The sequence below is a fragment of the Caretta caretta genome, chromosome 6, assembly GCF_965140235.1.
Source record: "Caretta caretta isolate rCarCar2 chromosome 6, rCarCar1.hap1, whole genome shotgun sequence".
Classification (NCBI taxonomy): Eukaryota; Metazoa; Chordata; order Testudines; family Cheloniidae; genus Caretta; species Caretta caretta.
In genome coordinates this window covers 75,356,000-75,374,768 of record NC_134211.1, presented here as the reverse complement: position 1 = coordinate 75,374,768, position 18,769 = coordinate 75,356,000, and the positions used below count along the sequence as shown (strand labels likewise).

The following is an 18,769-nucleotide window of genomic DNA, read 5'->3' as shown; positions in this document are numbered from 1 at the left end:
ACATTGTGCTGTACAAACATATAGCTCCAGCCCAAAAGTGCTTACAATCTAAATAGACAAGACAGACAGTGGAAAGAAGGAAGTTATCATAATCACAGTGTTACATATGGGAACTGAGGCACAAAGCGATTAAGTGACTTGCCCAAGGTTATACACGAATTCTGTGGCAAAACAGAAATTAAACCCAGACCTTCTGAGTCCCACTCCAGTGCCTTAGCACAAGATCACCTTCCTCTCTGCAACACCAAGCTTATTTTGTGGTTAGGGACTGAATAGAACTGAGGGAACTGAGGAAAAGAAATAGATTAGAATGACCACAGAGAGAAAAATGTAGCAAGAGCATGTTTTGAGTAGTTATTAGGAAAGTACAGAGACAGAAGGAGACTAGCTCCTGTAGCCCATCTAGAGTTCACTATGCCTACGTAAATATCCCAAAATATTATTTGCTTTCTTTTTTGCTTTTTCTTCCTAGCACTGTAGTGAATTTACAGTAGTCTTCTACTTACATTATATGCATCATTCTTCTGTCAATTGTGAGAGTACAGTATATTCTCTTTTCATGTTTTCAGCCCTAACTTTGTTACTTCTCTGTTGAATTGGTTAACAGTGATCAGGGAACCACAAAAGGTTCACAGTTCAGATACAATTTGGATATGTGCCCCATCCCACCCAAATATCCACATTTTATCTAATCTAATCTTGTAATGTCTTTTTTGAGATTGACCCCATTCATCTTTGATCTTCAAGAGGAACCCCAAGCCTCTCTTTCGTGCCTATATCTTCTGTTAATGTTTTCAGGGGAGACTCTCTCCAAGAAGCCATTTTTTTGTGGGTGGGAAGGTTTGAGAGGCCATGGCTTTTGGTGTCCCACCACATAAAAGGGACAAATCCTGATGTCAGAGGCTGAGGAAGTGCATAGAGGAGACCTCCCTCTTAGCCCACAGGATAGCTCCAGAGCCATCTGTGGAAGCTACTTCAGCCCAGTGGCTGACGTAGCCCACACAGCACATTATGTGGCCTCCTCACCATGAAGAGTTGAAATGTTGGGCAAGTAGTGGATCCCCCTGGCACACGCATGCCCTGTATCTTCCAGTCCCCTGTGCAGTAACACACAAGGAGCTGTGCAGAGGGGGCTGTAGGTCTCCCTCACATATAGTATCCCCATTACATGGTGGAACTTTACCCTTCTGCTGCACTTGGCCTTCTGTGGCCACAGGAGGACTGGGCTAGTTTTGCCACTAAGAGATGAGTGATGTTTTTTGTCTGAGACAAACAGCTTGAAAAAGTCAGTGTAACTCTTCTTGTAGTGAACTAGGTTCTGAACCTAGTAAGCAAAGGGAGTTTTCAGAATTACTTAATACTGCTCTGGCTTCACACTGTCAATTAACAGTTGCTGCTATGTTAATACTTTTTATCAAAAAATTCAGCGATATACAAATAAAGTGGAATATATGGTTACCAAAAAAAGCAGATAGAGCGGTGCTTAGGATAAAACATTAATGGTCAAAAATACACAGAAGAACAATAAACATCTCAGTGATACAGGAAACAGTATCACTGTACTACTAATAGAAGAGTAAACACTACAGCGGTATTAATCAAGAGGGATCATGCTTTATGACTGGATTTGTCTTGAGATAGAGTGAGATATAAGCCTATCTTTGTAATATATTTTTGTTTTAATGTTGTTATTTACAGCCATTGAAATGAATATTTAATAAAACAATTAAACACTTCCTCTCCCTTTGGTTACAATATAATGATTAAAAACACAGAGGGGAAAGGCCCATCACTAATATTTCATATTTGTGGGAACACTTATTATTATTTTGACATCAAGCCTGAATTATTTTTGAAATCAAATAGAGAAACAAGGACTCAAAGCGCTTGGATTTTTCTTATATTGCTTTCATTGTTACTGAAAGCTCTGTGACAATGAAACAGCTGATAGATTAAAATTCCTAGAATCAAATAATTTGTAATGTTTCCTTTAAGAGAGACTTTTTTTCCATGAGGTTGTTGAACAGACATATTTAATTTACCCTTTCTGGTATTTATATTTTCTATGATGTGCTGGGATTGAGGGGTCCATGAGACTTAGATGTCTCCATTTGGTACTTCCCTTTCTATTCCTTATCTGTCACTTACAGCTGTCCTCTGTGCTCTTTTCCCTAAGGTCTTTTGTTTTTCCTCAGAAAACAAACCCAAACCCGGAACTAAGTAAGGAGAGAGACAGAGAGAGGGAAAAAATGAAACCACTACACCCATGGTCAGTAAGTTTCTGAAACACCTACTTAAACAATGCTAAATACTGCTAACCCTCAACTTCACACAGCTTGCTGTGTTTAAAGACCTACAGGAAATGATTCAGCATCTAGCTTAAACCAGGCATTTCCAAAGGGCAAATGATGGAAAGTCCTTCAGAGTTGAAGGTGCATCTCTAGAGTATTTGGGTGGTACAGCAATTCCGTAAACTGTCCTTGATCTTTCTTCTTTAGGAACCACCTGAAAGTAATTTTAAGCCAGTTAGAGGTGACAAAAATGCCTTCTCAGGCAACCAGTCTAAATTTAGAAAGGAAATAAAGTTAGGTCATCTCAGGCTGCTTGCTAGTGTGTTATGATAATCTTCCTACTTTTACAGACTCACATAAAGAAGGAAACAGCAGAAGATTAACAGGAGTGGTTGCCACCAGTTGTAGCCAAGAAAATATTGTTTACAATAAACAATCCAGATTTGTCATGTGTGCTTTGTAAATGACGCAGATGGATACTTAACCTCCAATCAAGAGGTTTAGCCTTTAAAATGTGAGGCATGACTTTAATCAGACCTTATCAGCCCTTTCCTAACTGGTCAAGGAAGATGCCAAAAGAAGCATTCCTTATCCAGTGTTTGCTTTGAGGGCTCTTTTTAACTCTCAAACACTAAAGAAATAAGTAGCCAGCATTAAAGATAAGAATGGATCTTTTCTCTTTTTAATTTTGAAGAATGTCACCTTAAATTCACAATTGTTTATGTTATAAAAACAAACATGCCAGTGCAGATTTGGAGTCCAGTATGAATATTTCCTTTCCAATGAGACAGTATGTTCAGAGGAATATAATACTTGACAATCCTTTGGAAGGAAAAAAGTCCATTTTCCTCCATCCTGAACATGCTTTCGCCTCAGTGTAAAACAAGAATTGTGATTTGACAATTGAAAGTTTCTCAACAGAGTTGAGGCAATGATTTTTAATTACTGTCTGGTTAACGCTTTTAAAGAATAACAGGTGGGGAAAGAAGGTGAGAAAATTGAAAGGATAACAGACAATTCTTGAATTAAATGCTATCTTTTTGTTTGTTAGGTATCAATGTACCCTAATATTGTGAATTTTAAAACACTTTGTATGTGGACACTTGATGTAGATTCTCATTAAACAGTCGCAAAAAGAAAAGGAGTACTAGTAGCACCTTAAATTAAACATTGCTATTCTTATCAATTTAGGCCATAATCCTTCAATAAGCTCTACTTGAGTGCTTGCCATTGACCCCAATGGAGCACCATGTGTCTATTTAAAAAAAATCAAATGTGACTCCCAATTATTTTCCATAGGGACATGTGGCTTTGGAGAGGTAGAACTCTGACCCATATGTATCACTAGTTCCTTGTGATCCAGTTAGAATAAACATGTGCAGTGAAAACGAGTGTATCAAGAAGGTTCAGTCAAGTTAAATTGAACAGAGGCAAAAATCAGTCTAAACAAATGGTGACTTTTTAACAAGAATGTGTTTTTTAAATGAAGTGCCATTTACCTCATTTTTGTCTTTCAGGCATTAATAACTCACCACATCTAAAATAATTAATTACTAAATTGTAGAAATAAAAATTAGTGGTAATTAATAACCACACTTACTGCAGCAGAAATAGGAAATTACCATTAATTTCTCAATATCAAAATTCACACTTTATTACACTCCATTAGTGTTTTCTCTTAGTCTCCTCAGCATTTCTTAAATATATCACTCATCAGAGAAATTTATAACAAAGTAAATGGGCTAAATTAATACCTGTTCTAACTCCACCAAAGCCAATCGCATTATACCATGGATGAATGTGGCACAGTGTATTTTCACTGGTAGTTGCTAAGCATAGTTTAATCATTGTAGTGCTATAACCTTTTACTTAACTGCTCAGTCTTTGGTCTATTATTAGTAACTGGAAATATAATTTAATCAGGAGTCAATTAACCTCTAACTTATCTGTGTACATTTCCTTCTAAAAGAGCCCTATGTAATAATAAAAAAGAACTCTACAATATTGAAATGTGTAGTTTCAGCAAAAGATATTACTATGCCTATGTACGTTTTACAGGTAAAACTGGAATAGTTATGCAAATATTGTATGCACTGTGAATGTTTTAGCAGGAATGCATTTAAAGTTTGTGTATCAGGAAAAGAAGATGAAGGGAAGTCACCAAGGCCAAAGTCTGTAATGAAAAACAGGTACTTAATACTATTGCTATTATATAGTTATTGAGTGCAATACACAAAAGCAGACTCTTTCCCAAGATCATTTCCCTTTGTGATTACATTGCCACTACTAACTCTTTCTATTACATGGTTGTCTTCGTATATGAACTTTTCCCCTGTATGCTTTTCTGGGTCTGGCCCTTTAAATTTGTTGGAGCCAAGCAGCTGCAGCCCTATGGTGGCCATTTTGCAACTGACTGCTGCATCTCCTTTCTTTCTAGCTGGTAAGTGCTCTTAATTCCTGCTGTGGATTTGTTTAGCTTCTTTGTTTCCTTTCTTATTTCTGAGAGGGGTGGAACAGTTTCCTTTTTGAAGTGCCTACAATTATTTTTAACTAATCTCTCCTAGCAGCGGTTTACGTTAGTTATTATATCACCCTATTTTACACAAAGGGAAGCTGAGGCCGATGTTAAGGGCTACACTTTCAAAAGTGGGTCTAGTTTTGGATTCCTCAGATTTAGGGCACCTACTCAGAGCCATCGTGGGCATGATTTTATCAGAAGTGTTTAGCACTTTCAACTCCTTTAGATGCTACTAGGATTGGTAGGTGCAAATTATAGCCCGTGTGAAGTTTGGCACCCAAAATCAGATACCCCTTTTGGCAATGTTGAGCCCACTGCCTGCTTTTTAGAGGTGCTAAGCACCCACATCTCCAGTCCATTTTGCTTGCATTTAGAGGTGTCCACATCCCTGAAAATCAGCCCCTAAGTGTCTAAAAGGAGATCCCTTTAATGATAGTACACTTTTTGAAATGTAGACCTATATAATTTGCCTGAGGCTGTGATAAAACTATGCTTTCTGCACTCAGAGATTGTAATTGTAGTGTGTGTAGACATACCTGAGGTAGATTTAATCTAACTAGCTCTCATACCAACAGCAGTGAAGCTGTGGCAGCATGGACTTCAATGCAGGCTGTACAAGCCCATCCAGGGCAGCTAACCTGCATTGAAGTCTGCGTTGCCACAGCTTCACTGCTACCAGTACATGAGCTAGCTAGATAAAAGCTAATTTGGATATCTTTACATGTACTGCAGGCACAGCCCCTGATTATGGTATAGACCTATCCTTAGTCATCTTGTGGGAGATCGTGTTCAATTCCCTGATCGCTGCTCTAGGACCACTAGTAAATTACACCAAGGTCTGCTGCTAGCCTGGAAGGAATATGTTTGTAGATGGATTTTGGTGGCCTTTGAGTTTTGAAGCAACATGCAAGCTGTATAAAGGGAGAAATTGGAAGCTGAGCCTGTCTCCTTTACCTGCTGTACATGGGCTTTCTGAGCAATTAGACATGGAGGCTCCTGGGGAGTTTGGGCTACATGGAAATTACTTTTATAAACCTTTGCAGATCTACCAGTGAATCTCAGAGACAGCTCTTTGTGTATAGTGTGCTGTAAGGACTGTGGGAGGCTGCTGCTCCCATAAAGAAACTGACTGTCTGAGAGTTTTGAACAATGACAATATTTTAGTTAATACAATGATAAAAAATGTGTCATGTAATCACCTGGAGCTTCTGTGCATTTCTTCTGTAATTGGTCTGGCCCCTGACATGCTGTTGTTCACACATGCATTGAATGTTTTACCTGCCTGAGTTTGGCTTGTCCCATTTGTTTAATCATAACTGCCCCTTTATTCTTGCAAGTTTTTTATCATTCTATATAGAGCTATATTTGAACTGCAAAACTTTGAATCTGTGTGATCAGTGAATGTTGGGGAAGAGATTAATTGATGGCTAAGCATAGAAGGTGCAGTACCATTTCTAGCATAACCTTGTGTAGTACCATAAGCTATTCTATGCTTTGAAAATGAACCTTATGATCACTCTAAGCTGCTTTTATCTCCTACTGGTGGAGCCTAAGAAATACAACTTAATCAGGTAACTCTTGGTCACACTGCAACTCACTGCTCTGTACTTTACCTAGATCTGTTTAGTAAAATAAGTAGCTACTTAGTACTTTATCATGATTTTTTTATTTTATCTGCCTCTTAAGGTTAAATGACAGCTCATGGAGGTATTTGGCTTAATATTCCAGAAAACCTCACATTCTGCCATGTAAATGATTGCATTTGCTGACCTTGTTTTACCCTTGATAAAGACCATTGCTTTTTGGTTGGTCCTGGAGCTTTGAAAGGATATCAAAGAATAAAGTGCAACGTGTGGGGCTAGATCTTTATCCGTATCCTAGGGTGCTGTGAGAAGAATTTATGGAATTAGAAATGCAACGTCTCTGCAAGACTGGGAACGAAGCAAGATGAACATTGCATTATGAATCATTATTCTAAAAAGTTGCCTTTTTTTCTCTTTGCAACTACTTACAGTTTTCTAAAATGCATTTATTTGAAATTGCTGACTGAATTAATGGTACAAATCATGTTTGGTTGTAGCTCTTTTTTTAAGCAGTTCATTGTGAGTATTCAGTATTTGAAATTCAAACTTCTAGATGGTGGGTTAGTTTTGACTGGACACATAGGTCTCCTGGCATGTTTCTTCTCCTTGACTGGGTGATTATAGCTCTTAGGGTCAAGTTTCTGGTGTGACTATTCACACAAATTAAAATTAACTTTCCATAAATATTCTTCATTACTCGGTTAAAATTCACAGTTTTTGCAGACACTGCTGCCATTTAAATTGTTCACTGGGATCTTTTGAACCACTCTCTCCTTCTCCCCCTTATACACCATGAATAGTGTCTATCCTAGGCCAGATTGTACATCATTGTCCTCTTTCAAACTCCTATTTTTCTGTGATGTCTACAAAAAAACTTGATAGCAGTTAAGCAGCTCGTGCTCTGAGACCACTGCCTATCATACTGACCAATACGTACTGTCGTCTTGTACTCCCCTGTCTGTCTATATTCATCTGTTGTCTCTTGTCTTACACTTAATTTGGAAGCTCTTTGGTGCAGAGATTCTTTTTTGTGTTTGTATAGTACCTTGGACACTGAGGTCCTGGTCCATAACTAAGACTCCTGAGTGCTACGGTAATACACATAATTAATAGTATACAGTATTCACTGTGTGCCTTGTTTTTTCCTTTTCCAGTGAAAACATATGCACCATCAGTTTCCCTGGCACACTAAGTGACCTAAGATTGGTATGTTGGAGCCTTTGTTTCAGACTGCATATCATTAGAACAGAAGAGATTGTTCTGCACATGTGACCTTTCACACCCATTTCCAAATATGAGGAAAGAGTGAGGCGGTAAAACATCTCCAAGCCAGGCAGCTGTAGGATGATTTAGAATTTAAAGAAGTCAAGGACGATACAGAGTAGAGTTTCTTTTCTGTTTCCTGCCCCATTACCCTGCTGTTTTGCTCACAATAAGTTCTTTAGCAGTGCTAGCTCCAATTATTTCTAAAGTTTAACTATCTCTAGGATACAGCAGTAACTTAAAGTGGTTACATCAGTGGTAAGATGGAGCATATAAAATATGAGGGCTGAGGGGTATGTGGCACTACCCACCTAAACCAGGGTACGAAGACTTAGTTTATGTTTATGTGAGAGAGGCACAAGTTTCACTAGCCTCTGAACACCGCACTACTCCAAGCCTCTCTGATGCAGCCTCTGATGTGCTCATGCATGTGAGTTGACAAGGGATCAGTTCAGTCTCTGCATATCCTGAAAGAATTAGTTCAGGAACATCCAAATTATGATCAGTGTTTAAAAGCCTCTTTACTTTGTGGAATATTAGCACAAAAGAGCCAGATTCTGATCGCTCGATTTATCTATCTTACCATCTATCTGTTCAGACCCAGATTGGGGCCCTATTGTGCTATACACACAGACATAATAAAAAAGCCTGTTACTGCTCCCGGAACTTACAACCTAAACATAGGATGAGAGACAACAGGTGGGTAAATGAACAACAGAGGTGTGGAGACCAAGGCAACAGTAAAGTGATCATATCTGGTATAGGAAGCAGCAGTCCCTTCAAGCCCACTGCTGAGTCTAGCCTGCTTACACAGACGGAAATCAGGTTGACTTTACTTTGGCTCCACAAATTTATGGCTCCACAAATGACATGGAGATCAGAATCTAGCCTTAAGGATCTTATATAAGAACTTCCTCACTATAGCTGTTGTATATGGAAAAATAGGATCATGTGGGGAAAAAAAAGTACATGTTTTTGCTGAACAGCAATTCACGCTCATCTTAAGGTACCATTCCGGTACGCTAAACAAACTGAGCTCTTTTACACCTATTCATTTTTTCCACATATTTTACCCACTCATCTATGTAGATACTTACACAGTTCCCCTCACTGTTGTATCTGATCCTCTAGAGTCTCTAGAGGCCAGCAAAAATTTCATTTTGAAACTTCAAGCTATGTTCAGTTTACAGGAGCAGAAAAAGAAGCAACCCAAACCACCCATTCCCATTTATTTTTTGCTTGTTTGTATCTTTTAAACATAGCCAATGTTTTTTAAGGAAAATAAAATCCCTTCTGGAGCTAAAACTTTATCTCCGAAGATTCTGCCCAAAGCAAAATTTTATGGTTGTGTTATAAACCCCTGTATAAATAGGGGTTTATAATGGAATTACTGATACAACCTGAATGTATGACTTATTGATGGAGAAACTTCCAGGCAAAGTTTAGATCCATTTTTGTATTTTATCTTAATAAAGAGAACAATTAAAGGTTAGTTTTCCACTCTTTTGGACAGTTTGAGTAGGATTTTCCTGGTCCAAAATTCAGCAGTGGCAGTTTGGGTTTATCTGAGGAAGAATTTGGCTCTTTGTCCGTCAATAAGGGGCCCATTTAACATGATTTCCTGCCTTTGCTAAGTTTGAGGTGGACACTTAGAGCTTATTCACAGAGAAGTTTGTAATATTGTCTCAGTGATATGAATGCTTGTATCTGCATTAATATCTTTACTTGTTTCTGTTCTTTAAACTGTTCAGATTAAGTTAAATGATGAATATTGAAGAAATACAAGGCACTATTTTGGCTTTTTCTTAATAAAATGCATAACTCATGATAACGAGGAAAAAAGTTTTGAAGGTGTGATAAAGATTAAACATCAGTCAAAGCAGCTTCTAGACACTGTCCAGAGCACTTCTTTGTACCTGTGCACCCAGAGAAAGCTAAATAGTTAAATTAACACAGGTATCAGCTAGAACAATCGTTGCCACAATGTACCCTTGTCAGTCTGTACCCAAATATCAATAGATAAAATGAACACAGTTCTCATTATACCAGGCATAATGCAGTTTTCCTTTTAGTTGCTGGATTGAGAACACTGTGCAAAACACATATAGCAGTTTCCATTACCCCTTAAGGCTGGAGTTTGGTTTTGCTGGTAACTGCATGCTTTGCAATGATGAAAACCAAAAAGTTCATCAGGCAACTATTTGCGCAATCCTTACGTGCTGATTCAAGCACTGATTATGCAGTTGTTACGCATACAGACATTACATTATATATAGTACTTTATTATTATCATGTCAAATTCTGGAGTCCGTGTTCAGTTTTTACTCAGACTTTAGGGTTTGGCCCATTGTTGAAAGCAGACAGTGTTCTCAAAGCCTTTGATTCCAGTGTAATACACTGGTGTTGCTTGCCTCTTAAATAATTGTACACAATATGAGATAAGTTTAAACCAATGTAGAGTGTACATAGACAAAGTTGCACCAGTTTAACTAAATCAATGCACCATTGCACCTTTAGTTAAACATTTGCAATTTCTGTGTATGCTCCAGGCCTAAGACCCCAATCCTTCAATGATTTTCATGTGGGAGGGCCTTCACCAACATGGAATCACATCGACTTTATTGGGGCTGTTTGTGGGCATAGAGGTCCCTATGTGTGGAGCATGTTGCAGGATAACCTAAAATATTTATTTTACTGTTCTTAAACTCACGCCCTGGGACAGTGAACTGGACTCCATTCTGGCACAAGCATCGTCAGAATTGTTAAGAAAGTTCCAGTTGCAGAATGTATTTGTGGCTGATGCAAAGAGCCCAGCTTTATTTTCACATTTCATGCTGAGTTTGCAGTGCTGGCACTGAGTAAAAACATCTTTTTATTTGTAAATTGAACAAATTTTACTTGGAAATCAGCAAGAGATGATAAACATGGAACTCACAATATCATTTTCACATAGTCACTTTTCAGTAGAACTATTCGTAAGTACATTGATCTATAAAAGATGTCTGGACAGTACAGATCTGACTTCTGATGGGTGTTAATTTACTTTTAAGGGACAAGCTCACCCATTAAGTATTTTAAGATACTGTGTTACCCAAGTATAATACCAAAGCAATACAAACAGTCAAGTAAGACAATCCTAAGATTTTCACAGTGGGGGAAAAAATATGTGAAGCTCGGGTTCCACAACCTCTGTGTTATATTCAGCTTTTTTTAAACCAGCTTCTATTAAACTTTGTTCAGTCATTTAAAAAATTTAAAGTAGGCACAAAAGGAGAGAACAATATAATAGGCAAAAAACTGAATGTAGGTACTTTGTGCATACACCAAAAGGGGTCTATCCTGTTACTGACTGGACCAGTTCTCTTTAGTGCAGGGGAAGTGGTAACAATGCCTCCCTAAGTTTACATACACCTACAGAAGCAGCAGTAGTTGTCACAGCTATCCAAAATGGCAACAGACCTGTGCACAGATTCCCCATGCAGATTATATCCGCCAGAAGCATACTGCAGGATCCACAGACTGTGTCAGAATTAGGCTTGGAAGGATTAGATTTTTATCGGTAAGTGCCAGTAAATATAGATTTTTTTACTGTATACGCACACAAACGGATGACAAAATATTTCCATCAATAATAATTGAAATTTACAGATAGGCACAGTAAGAAAAATGCTTCTTGAGAACTTACTGGAGTATGTTTTAAGGATATTTACTTTGTATATTTTGATGTGTTGTTGGCGATTTGTATGTTAACAGTGTTAAAGTTTTAACTTTTGCCATTAAATAATTGTCTTGACCCCCTCCATAACTTCCTACAGTTGTGAAAATGTAAACTGATAAAAAATAGGGGAGGGGAAATCTTAAAACCGATAGTTTTGTGTGACTGTGTAAATTTAAATTCATAAAAATCAGAAAAAATACTAAAAAATATCAATATTATTCATTCATTCATTCATTCATTATATCAAAAAATCAAATTCTATCAAGCCTAATAGCAATCAGCAGAACTGGACACACAAGGCTAGTGTTCCCTGGAGGGACTGTTGTTGAGGGGACACCAGTGGAACAGGGAATGCTGGGAGTTAGGCTGGAAGCAACTCAGCCACCTGGACAGAGCGGTGCACAGAGTTATATGAAGTTTTACTTGTTCAACTTAACCTGCGCTCAGCACACTTTTTGTGAATGAAACAAATACTGACCATAGAGATGTGGGCAATAGATTGATTGGAGAGACAGGGAGCATAGGCCCATAAACAAATTGACCAAAGTCTTAGTTCATATTTTACACCATATATATTGCACTGCATGAGACATTATAAAGACAGTATATATTCTTAGCTATTTTCGCAATAAATCAGGTCAAAGCTATGCACCACAGAAGTTACTGGAACTGTGATACATTCAGGCTGTTCAGAGTTTATTTGCCTGCAAACTTCCACTTAAACAGGTTCAGTGTGAACTCCTAATATTAGACAGAATATTGTAGGGATAAGCAAACCTGTAAACTTCCATGTTATAAAGTGCATAAAATTTGAAGAAAGCACATGCTGATGTCTGAAAGAACTATCATTGAAAATCTCTAGGTGGCACAATAAAATGTGATTTATGGTCATTTTTAACATTTTATCATAAAGAAACACTAAACAGCTAAGATTGAGATTTTACTTATCTGTTTATTTATTGTTTCAATTACAGTAGTGCCTGGGGACCCAGCTGAGATGGGATCCCACTGTGCTAGGCTCTATGCCAGCATAATAATGGATGGTCCTAGCCCCAAGGATCTTGCAGTCAAAATAGCTTGCAGAAAAGGGGAGAGAGCAAACAGAAGAACAGAGAGGGGAGGATTGACTTGCCGAAGGTCACCCACTGAATCAGTGGCAGAACTAGAAAGATGTCTTGGGAGTCATGATTCCTGTGCCCTTGTTTGTTAGATCATGCTCCCTCTCAGAACAAATCTACCTTATCTGGATCCCTCTGAGCTGACTTTTGTCCTCTGAACTCTCTCTTTTGCTCTTGCTCTCACTTCTTCACTTTTTCCTCTTTCCCATGTCTCACTTCCTCTGCCTCCTCAACCCTACCTCTCCCTTTCCCTTTTCTCCTTTCCCCCTCTCCCTGACACTCCTACAGTATGTCTATACTATTCATTGTCTGTGGATTATTTGAAGTAATCAAAGTTACTTGCTAATTGTTTAGTATTGGGCCAGTGGAGAAATATTTTTTAAAAGTCTGAATAGAACTGGAGGCTGTTTGCAAGTAATGAAGTTATAAAAATTGAGTTTCCTGTGCTCATGTTTAAACACCTCTTAAATGACTTAATCTCTTATCTCCAGTGTGCTCAGGCATATTCTCTTCATTGCAGTATGTAATACAGGGACGGCCATACTGAATCAGACCGGTGGTCTGTCTAGTCCAGTACTGGGTCTCTTACAGAGGATACTACAAGAATATTTAGAGAAAGGGACAAGAATCCCCATAGTGGACAATTATGGAGAAAGCTGCACAGAGGGGAAATTTCTTTGTTGTATGTGGTTGTCTTATGCCCTGATTTATGAGTGTTTATCTCTTTAAAAAAAGATAATTATTATCCTCCTGCAATAGACGTGTGGATGTTGTGATGGTATGTATAGACCTACTCCTTGGCTGGCAGTGGAAGAGTTAACCCCCTTCTACTAGGAAGGGCCACAGCTGTTTGCAGAGGCAGACAGGAGTGGGTGGAGGCAGCTTGGCCCAAGGGGAGTTTTCCCTCCCACTCCACATAAGAAATGTTGTCAGAAGACAGTAGAAAGGAAGAGAAGTGTGTATCAGAAAGAACACCCATCTCCTACAAGGGTGGAGGGGACTATTTTAGCCCAGGGAAGGAGGAAACCCAGAGAGAGGATTGTAAGACTGTGTGAGCTGTGGGAAAGGTAGATGGACGAATCTGGGGAACCCTGCTGACTAGGGAAGGAACTGATTGTGCTTTGTTCATTTTCTCATTGTGGCTTAATAAAGCAGACCCCAAGTGGAGAGAATTTCAGTAGGATCCTCTATTGCATGGCATGACTATTTTTGGGTCAGAGAAGGATAAACTGAGAGACAGTGGCACACTGAGCCAGGGGAGGGAGCAGTACCCAGCCATGGACATTCTATCTATCCATGTACATGTTTAGTCATTTATTAAATCCTATCCGCTCCTGACCTCAGTGATATTTAGTGGGAATTACAAATATTACCTAACCCACCATGTCTCTCTAATATCCTGTGTCTGACATGGCTACAACTACACCACATACAGATCTTTGAGCCCCAGTTTGAGTCCTCTAGCTTAAGCAAAGGTAAACTAGTCTTTATATTTCTAAGGTAAAAATCAAGGAGAAAAAATATTTCAGGAGGAAATAGACTTTCAGATTGTTTTTTAAATACCATAAAGATGCCAAAAGAGAGCATAATGCCATTTCTTTTCTTTATAGGTCACCTTTAAGTAACTGTTGTGTCATTAGATTACTGATCTCTCTCTTTTATATACAAATATCCCGAAGGTCTTCTGCCCCCACTGTTAGTTCTCAGCGAGGGGTGAGAACTGCATTGCGGTTTATGTTGTTTTTTAACTTGTTTGATCAGTGCTTACATTATCTATCCTCATAATAAATACAATTGTAAATAAGCCTTGTTCCTGTTTATTTATAACCAGTTGATGTGTGGCTGCTTTAAAGGTACCAAAGGTTAGTGTTAGCCTGAAAGATCTGCTTCAGGCATCTTAAATTAGGAGACGTGTTACACCACTGTCAGAAGAAGGGGTGTCTAGGCCTCTATAGTTAAAGCAAATAGACACTGGTGGCAGCAGAATGTGAATGTGAAGACAACCTAATTTGTCAGGACCTCGCCAGTACATGTGGGGGACATCTATGGCAATATTGCTTCAGGTTAAGTAGTTGTAATGCTGTGTGGCAGTGTTTTTTTAAAAATGATACACTGGGTACATAACTAATATTTTCTGTTTCTGATTTATATTCTGCCATACAGGGGTAAATATTGAAGTATGGATATGTTAGGAGTAGTGAAGTATGGATACATTGCATGCAGAAAACATTCATTTTTGCCATGGAATTAGCAATTGCACATGCAAAACATGCATTTGTGTCCATAATTACTAGAGATGATCAAATAATGCAAAAACACTCTCAGCAAATCTTTGTTCACATTTCAACTGGCTGTTTGGATTGTCCAGGTGCACACTTCTTTTTATTCACCACTCTTGAATGTTTGCTCATTCAAATCTTTGTCTGCATGAATGTTTGAGGAATGGCTGTCCTTAGTACAAATGCTTATATTCACTCTGCATAAACAAGAATGTTCATTATGCTATCTGGCTTCTTACATGGCCTTAAGCACTGGAGTAGCTTCACAACATCTTTGTGGAGGTAGGGAAATACTATCCCCTCTTTTCACAGAGGGGGAATGGGAGCAAAGCACAAAGTAGATAAATGATTTATTCAGGGTCATGCAGGAAGTTTGTGGCTAAACTGGGAAATGAATCCAGCTCCTTTGCTTCCCAATCCACTGACCTATCCACTAGTCCAGCCTTCTGACCCCATCCTTGCTTTCTATTCACTGTTGTTTGCTGCTGTGGGGGAAATGAAAGTCCCGTTCTCTCCCCCCCCCCCCCGGTTTTGACAGATTCTATCAGTCTGAGAATCATTCGCTCACATAAGGTAGAATTTTCAGAAATGCTTAAGTGAATTAGAGCACAAGATCCACTTTCAATGGGATGTGTGCTCCTAAGTCACTTAGGTACTCTTGAAATCTCACATAGACCTCCGTTCAACAAGGCACTTAGGCACATGCCTGAATTTAAGCATGTAAGTAGTCCCATTGATCACAAGCATGCTTAAACTTAGGCACATGCCTAAGTACCTTGCTGAAATGGAGCCATAATGGGGAATACCTCTGGAGCCACTCAAAGCTGTCAGACTCTGGGGAGAGGGGAGGAGGGAGAAGTGTTTTCAATTTGCCTGCTGCAATCATCACTATTTGCCTTTTTAAAAAAATGTATACTCCAATCAAGAAGCAGAAGACAATACCTACCATATGAATGGAAGGATATATCAAGTGGGGTCCTGCAGGGGTCTTTCCTATGTCTGGTACTGATCAATATATTCACTGACTTGGATGATGGAATGGAGAGTTTGTTTATAAAAATTGTGGATGATATGAAGCTGGAAGGGGTTGCAAGCACTTTGAAGGACAGGATTAGAATTCAAAACAACTTTGGCAAATTGGAAAATTGGTCTGTAATCAGGAAGATGCAGAGTGCTGCACTTAGGAAGGAAAAATCAAATGCACAACTACAAAATAGGGAATAAGTGGCTAGGTGGTAGCACTGCTGAAAAAGATCTGGGGATTATAGTGGATCACAAATAGAATGAGTCAAAGCGATGCATTTGCAAAACAGACAAATAATAACCTGGGATATGTAAACAAGAATGTCATATGTATGGCATAGGAGGTAATTGTGCTGCTCTACTTGTTACTGGTAAAGCCTCAACTGAAGTATTGCATCCAGCTTTGGGTGTCACATTTTAAGATGAAAAGGAGTACTTGTGGCACCTTAGAGACTAACCAATTTATTTGAGCATAAGCTTTCGTGAGCTACAGCTCAAGTGAGCTGTAGCTCACGAAAGCTTATGCTCAAATAAATTGGTTAGTCTCTAAGGTGCCACAAGTACTCCTTTTCTTTTTGCGAATACAGACTAACACGGCTGTTACTCTGAAACCTGACATTTTAAGATGTGGACAAACTGGGGAAGAGTCCAGAGAAGAGCAACAAAAATGATACAAGAGTTTAGAAAACCTGACCTATGATGAAAGGTTAAAAAAACCTGGCTGTATTTAGTTTTAAAAAAAGAAGACAGTAGCGGGGATAGAGGAGGGTGACCTAATAAATCTTCAGATATTCCTGTTAGGGATTTTTATAAAGAGGGGGGTAATCAATAGTTCTCCATGTCTGCTGAAATTAGGACAAGAATAATCAGTTTAATCTGCACCAAAGGAAATTTAGGTTAGATATTAGAAAAAAAATTCTAACTAAGGATAGTTAAGTATTGGAACAGGCTTCCACTGGAGGTTTCAAATAATAGGTCAGACAGACACCTGTCAGGTATGGTCTAAGTATACTTGGGCCTCAATGTCAGGGGGATGAACTAGATGACCTTTTGAGGTTCCTTCCAGCCCTATATTTTTATGATTCTGTTACTCTGGTGGCTAATCCAAATTTAAGTTCACACACCATAAATAATGAATAGTAAATGGCCAATAATGAAAATGACTATTTTGTGAACAACCCTTATGCTAACATTTGTTCATCCTATTCAAATCATACAGACAAATAATGAGGAAATCACTACTTTATGAGCAAAGAGAAAGGGCTCAGGTATTGGACTGGTTACACTAACAAGTATTCTTTGTCTAACCGATCCAGACACTATGGCAGTAGCTCAGAGATGGTTTTAACTGCCACCTGGATCGTCTTGTTGGGTTGGTGATGATTAACATTCACACCACCTGGCCATAATGAAGGCATGGAACCTCAGTTGTAGCCAAGGAACACACAAACCGACTCTAGTGTGGGTGCTTGCAATGCTGTATTAAAGCTGATTTTGAGCCCATGTTGCATATCACCAGCTTTGGGAACTGCTCTAAACAGGCACTCACTGTGAATAGCTTTAGGGGGCCAAATACAGAAGCCAGGGAGCCAAGAGAAGTCCCAGCCATGTCCTCCTTTCCCTGGCTGTTCTCCCTACACCAATAGCTGTACAAGGGGTGACCTTAGAGCTACTATGCTGGCCTCACACCACGAGGACCTGAACACACAGAGAAGCCCGGTCACTGTTTCAGTACTACCTTCCACATTCTGGACATCTGCAAAAGAGAAAACAAAATCAATAGTTAAAGGTTACATAGTTCTCATGCACCTATCAACTAACCTCCCTCAGATTTCTCTAACTTATGCTGGGGAGTAGTAGACACACAGACCCCAAACTACCCAGGAATACGGGAAGGCACAGAAGTAGATTAAAGCTGTCTTTACTCTCCCAGTCAGTTTCTGTGCCAAGCAGGATCCGACCTCTGGCATCCCTATGTGTTTCTACGATGCACAACAAAATGGAGTCCTTATTGTGGTTTGGAATCATTGGGGCTCTATATCAACACGACAACAGGGAATTGGGGATAAAGCCCATCACCGTTCTAATGATATATTTATCCATTCAAAATGTATTGCTTCTCAGACAATGGATATCAGCCATGTTGTCTGCTACTGTTTCATACTTGGTAAACTACTGCTATCCTGATCTTTGCTGGAACACAGTCGCCAGCAGAGCTCATATCTTATGACAAGCCAATGGTGACTTCTTATTCTGATTAGGAGAAGTGAAATGACCTGATCATAATTTCAAAGTGGGTGAACTGTTTGCTTTTTAGAAAACAATAAGATGTTTTCTATGGTCAGGCATCAAGATTGATCTTTAAACCATCAAATTCAAACATCTGATTAAAATCCATTCTAAAATGGGAAGCCTGTATGTGTGTGTAGCATTCACAGGCCTTCATTACCTGAAAGATGGGACACAGTTTTAACAGATTCTGACTACAAATGCTTTGTAGCATGTGCAAAGAATGTGGTATACAAACACATCTGTCTTAGATATTGTGATTTCTGTATGTTTACAGTAAGAAGCGAATCTTCAGTTCATTTGGTTGAATGAATGCTGTGCATTTTTTAGCTTGACCTTTTCTTTTCATTGCAATAATAGGAACAAGGAATATATAAGTTGTGATGTGTGAAAAAGCATATATAAAGATGCAGGATTATATGGTATTTGCAAAGCTTGTCCCAGAAAATAGTTAAAATACACTGGATTTTATAGCTTTGTGTATTTGCACCTGTCTTTAAACATTAGCTGTGAACAGCTGTAAGCAAATTTCTATGTACTTTACTCTTAAATTCAAGCATGGTCCTTTTATATGAAGATTGAGATATGAGACAGCTAAATACTATGGGCTTATGAAGAGTCTGATCCAACTCCCACTGAATGTCGTAGGGGTCTTTCCATTGATTTAAATGGGTGTTGAATTAGGCC

General features: G+C 38.8%; 1 long non-coding RNA gene across 1 annotated transcript in view; it reads left to right on the top strand.

Moving 5' to 3' along the window:
• The window catches only part of LOC125638806 (uncharacterized), a 133,928-nt gene that overhangs the window by 64,515 nt on the left and 50,644 nt on the right, over nt 1–18,769 (top strand). Inside the window, exon 3 of the long non-coding RNA XR_007357294.2 lies at nt 2,177–2,269. This is a non-coding gene — a long non-coding RNA (uncharacterized LOC125638806). The remainder of the gene's footprint in view (nt 1–2,176; nt 2,270–18,769) is intronic.